This window comes from Morone saxatilis, unplaced genomic scaffold, assembly GCF_004916995.1.
Source record: "Morone saxatilis isolate NCDOM2014 unplaced genomic scaffold, NCSU_SB_2.0 Contig9, whole genome shotgun sequence".
Taxonomy (NCBI): domain Eukaryota; kingdom Metazoa; phylum Chordata; class Actinopteri; family Moronidae; genus Morone; species Morone saxatilis.
In genome coordinates, this window is record NW_023340268.1 from 22,342,284 (window position 1) to 22,347,690 (window position 5,407).

Here is a 5,407-nt window from a genome sequence, read left to right on the forward strand (position 1 = left end):
ATACACACACAGCGCGCACACAGCCAACATTAGTGGTGTGTGAACATTAAAGCTGCAGTAGGTAACTTTTATAAAAATAACTTTTTGTCATATTAGCTGAAGCTTTCAGTATATCCTGACAGTAGTACATGAGACAGATAATCTGTGAAAAAATGAATGAAAACAACCAATCAGAGCTGACAAAGATATAAAGACACTTTAGGTTGGTGGCCTAAAGATAGTTGATTGATGAGTCTAATTCCCAGTGTTGGTATTTTACAATCCGGGAAATGAGCAATGAACCATATACTTCTCGGCTGTCTCATGTTCTACTGTCAGTATATAGTGGAAGTTTTAGCAAATATGACAAAAAGTTATTAGTTATAAAAGCTACCTACTGCAGCTTTAATTTAAAAATATTTAGTGCAGCTACTTTAGTTACTTTAGTCCTGTAAAACACAGCATTTAAATGTAAATTATGTCTATACAACTTATTACTAATGCTATCACAATATAGGGCTTTTACCTTTTGTAGGCTAATACTTTTGAGTTTGATGTATGTAAACTGGAGTTAACTGCAGAGAACAGCATGATTAGGGTATTAATTAAATTCAAGTCACATTTTTTTTTAAATAGTCACAGCTTTGGCATGCTTTAAAAGACATTTCCCTGACTCCTGTAACCTTTCCTTAGCAGTGAACAGTGTGAAGTGTGAAAGTGAATTCATCACGACAAAGGAAACAATAAAACATGTAACATTGATTAGTCTAGGAGATAAATCACACCCCTGTCATGAGGGAAAAAATACATTTTACTGGCAGACGCAGGAGGAAGTGAAATGCAACGCAGAGAATGTGAAGGAATGACACCTGAAATAAAACTATCCAAGCAAATTAAAAGGTGAGGAGATGCTCCTCTCATCCCACCGTGTGCAGAAGAGAGCGGGTCTGTGTGAAGAGAGTCTGTGCTGTTATCACGCTGTGAGGGCTTCCATACAGGCCTTCAAGTGGAGCTTCCTTTGAAAATGCAAATGCAGAATATTTCAGAACAACCACTGGCTTCTGCAGCTGTGGAACTGTGGCATTAAATGTGCCATTTGCACCACACACACACACACAGTAGTAAATGGCGTTCAGTATAGAAATAAAATTGTTAATATGTTAGAAAATGACAGGAGAGGCACTCTTTACCAGGACTGTAGTGATTTAAAAAATGATTGAGATGAAATGTAGATCTATTAAAACAAGCGAATAAACAAACCAAAAAAAGATGGACACCTTGCCACTTCCTCCCACTGTACAAAAATTAAGCCAAAATTTCCTGTCTATCCTATCTTGTGCTGGTAACATCTGAGCAGTAGCCATTGGGGTTGCAGGTGTGCCCCATACATCCAGCCAGCTCAGTTGCCTTTATATAGCAACAAATAACTAATTAAACCTAATCAGAACTACCAATATGCAACTACAGTACGAAATGGCACTAAATCCTATGCACTAGACCTTTTAAACCCTAAGCCAAATCATTATTATTAGGTGAACAATTGGATTAAAAGGATTGTATTTTGTGTAATTATTCATTCAATTATTTATTTAGAAAATTCTGAACAGCTCTCTTTTCCATTTTATGTGCATTTTTAAAACAATCCTTAACTTTAACTCCTCATTTCCGGTTTGCTGTCCTGTCATGCAAGACTTCTCACTCGGTCCGGATACAGCAATGAGACCTGGCAACCTGGGTGCGTATTTTGTTTGAAACTCTTCTCTTGGTACGATGAGCTATGATACCAGATGGGGAGCGGAACGGATTTGTAGCAACCTTTTTGTCAGTTAGTCATTGATTACAAAACTGTAGTAAACAACAGTTCAATTCGCAATGGAAAAATCTGCTGTGGCGAGAACAGCCAAGTGCACCACAAAAGTGAGCTAACGCAGATTGTCCCATAGAGACTGATCACCTGTAATGAACCTGAGATGATTAATGAAGGAGGAATTAAACAGTGGTTAAATGTGTCAAAACTAGGTCTATTGGTAAATTATATGACCGTGTGTGAGCAAGTGCTGTCCTGACTAGGCCTGAACACCGTTGCCAACATGGGGCCAGAATAAATCCAGGAATAGTCATCCAGTTGCTACCAGATCTGGCCCACATCAAAAATTCATTGCTGTATGAGCCGAGTCAGACCAATTTTGCTATGTGGGGAGTATATTTATTAAGGATCAAAGGATTGTTTATCGCCGATGGTGTTGAATGACGTCTTTGTGTTTGGATTTGACTGAATTATGGCCGAGAAGAAGTAGCAAATACTGTAAATCCTGATTTAAAAAACAAATATTACTACAAATATTTGTATCTGTTCAGAGCACATTTGTTCATATGCTAATAGTTTATTCATATTTGTTTCCCTACAATAATGTTTTTACAAGGGTTGAAAATCCATTTCTCCTCTATAAGACCAGCATAAAGATGTGCATAGTTAAGCACCATAGGTGGTAAGATACATGTCAGAACAGCGTTTTTTTGTTCCCACCACAACAGTCATTTGATTTCTTTGCAGGTCTAATCAGTTACACAGACGGAATGGAGCCTTCAGGCTTGAAACCCCAACACTGGCAGCATAAAATAAAAAAAAATAATAAGTTATAGTCATCAGGCATTTGTATCTAATGACAGAAATTTCACCCCATGTAGATGAAGCACATCAGCATCTCGACAACATTTTTGTTCCACATCATTAATCTGCAGAAGCTTCCTTAGCGGGAAAAACAAAATGGAATTAATTAGGAAGATGCAGGAAACCAAGTTGAGGAATTAATAAAACTGCGTTCCTTGTTAATGGACACAAAACAAATGACGCCATTATTCTTTAAAAGGCAGGCCGGCTCAGTGCGCCGGCTGCTCATTTCTGACTCAATTACAATGCAGAGGGAGCGCCGTTCTCTACCTTTCTGAAATGAGGTTTCAATGAGAAAATTTAATTAGGAATTATAGTCCAGCAAGGACGCCGATCAAAAACAAAGCTTCTCCTTTTTACTTTGCAACTTTTTCCGTTCGAGTTTGTGTTTAGTTAGAACGCGAGTGATTTTACTTTCAGAAATCTCTCCTGAGGAGTGTGCATATTTGGAATACAAACGCCCAGCATAAATGCTCATGAGAGAAATCCATTTTATTAATCTGATATTGGTGATACAAACAATTCGACAGCAGACTCAGCGCTCTATTTCTGCTGTTATTCTTTGATATTTCTAACAGCGGTGCCCACTCACATCCAGCAGATGCGAGTAATGAAATGCATTTCTAGCCCCAGGATAGAGATAATGCTCTTGCTGTGTGATTGTAGCTGTACGTCATCAACAAATGCGCCAGGGGGCCAAACCCATTTAGCACCAGCGCAGGCTTGTTGTTGTTGCCCTCCCCCCACCCCCTGAGGGGCTGATCCCCCTCCCTGCCGGCCACACACTCCGCATCCGTCCCCCATAAACAGGTTTGGCGTGCAAAGCCGCGAGGGTACAAGTGGTGGAAGGGTTAGTGGGGGTCAAGCAGGAGTGGAAGGAATCAATATGTGATGAGTCAGAGGGAGGAGAGGGCCGCCTTACCTGAGGACAGTGAGACCTTCCTCTAATCTACTCAGGGAGAAAATTGCAGAGCTCAATTTAAGACCTAACCCATGAAATTAACACCTCCAGCTCTCTTTTCTGCTACCAAGAGTGATTTCACAGAATAGCCAGCCTCTTTTAAACTTTTCAAAGTGAGAGAGGCCCCTGACTTTATTTCAGGATTCACCTTATGTGCCTCCTCTTCCAGAGGGGGGCTGAATGTGGTGGAAATGTGGAGGTAGGAGTATTAAGGTGAAATAGGCCCAAAGTATTGTTCAAACACAGAAATGTGGAGCAAGACATTACACCAGTGGTTATCTAAGAACAGGAGTATACGTGCTGTTTATGCAGTCCGAAGACGCTCTGTGGTTGAAGTTCAGTGTTAACTAGTTATTTCTTTTGAGTCTTAGTAACCTCCACCAAGGTTTTCTTGTCAGTCAGCGGGATTAGGGAAAACTATCCTGCTTTTCATAAAACTTGGTAGACGGGTGTAGCATGGGCCAAGGAAGAACCCATTACATATTGGAGCAGATACACCAATTATATTTCACTTTCGTTAGCTCTGACGAAGGTCAGACTGAAAGCTTGCCAAATAAAGTGATATATTGCATGGATTTAACTGTGCGGAAATCTTCACTTTTAAATTTAACACATCGATGCTTCTGGCTCCTCTGCAAATATTTAGCCAGGTGAAGTGGTTGTTATACTGCATACCTGCATTATAGGCCAATAGTAACACTAGCATCTGTGGCATAATGCACTGAATTCATTGTGCACAAATGAACCCGTCTGTAACAGCTTTTTCTCTCAGACTTTTACTGTGAATAATTGTATACATGTATAGGAATTTCATTATGCAATCCCACATTTAAATGACAATTAAATACCCTTGAATCCTTGAATTAAAGTGAATGGTGTGTCACGACTAAACATGCAACAAAACACAACAGCAACCTCAAACATTATTGCAGAAACACAAGACCTTGGCTGAGGTCTCTATAAGCGCCCCTCTAGCTCCTACCTTTTTTTGTTTTCACAGTTGGTGGTTACTGTTACATTATTTAACAGCACAATATGCAATACAAATTTGAACAAGGTAGGCTGGCTGCCAGAGATTAAATCACAGGATTTTAACCGACTACCGTAAACTGTTAAAGGACCAATTTGCGCGATTTAGTGGCATCTAGCGGTGGAGTTGCAGGTTGCAACCAACTAAAAACAGCTCGCCTTCCAAGCAAACTATGGTGGCCTCAAGACTCTTGAAAAACATAAAAGGCCTTATCTAGATCCAGTGTTTTTTTTTGTCCATTCTGGGCTACTGTAGAACAGTGGTTCCCAACCCGACCGGGGGTCGGGGTCCCCACTAGTGGTCGTCAAAACTTCATGGGGGATCGCAAGGCCTTCTTGATTTTAAGGGGTTAAAACTTAGAATATTCACAGTAGGACTATATGTCTGCATTTGGTACACTTCTGTGAAGAAGAGTATTTTTTAAGTAAATTGTCTAATAGAACAATGGCCGGGACCAGGACAAAAAGAACACAGAATTTGCCAGAAAGGAAGCCTGTTAGGTCTGTATGATTGTTAAAAATAATATAAAAAAATTAAAAAACATAGTACAGACATAATTATAAAAAAAAATAAAAATAATCTGCTCAAATCTTCATTCAAATCAATGATTTTGAACAAACTTCCGGCAGTTACTGAGTTCACTGTTTGGGATCATTGTACAGTATTGAATATAATATAAAATATCCACAAAAATATGTTTTTGGGTCAGTTTACTAAATGATAGAAAAGGGGTCACTTCAATTAAATTTTATTTGTATAGAGCCAA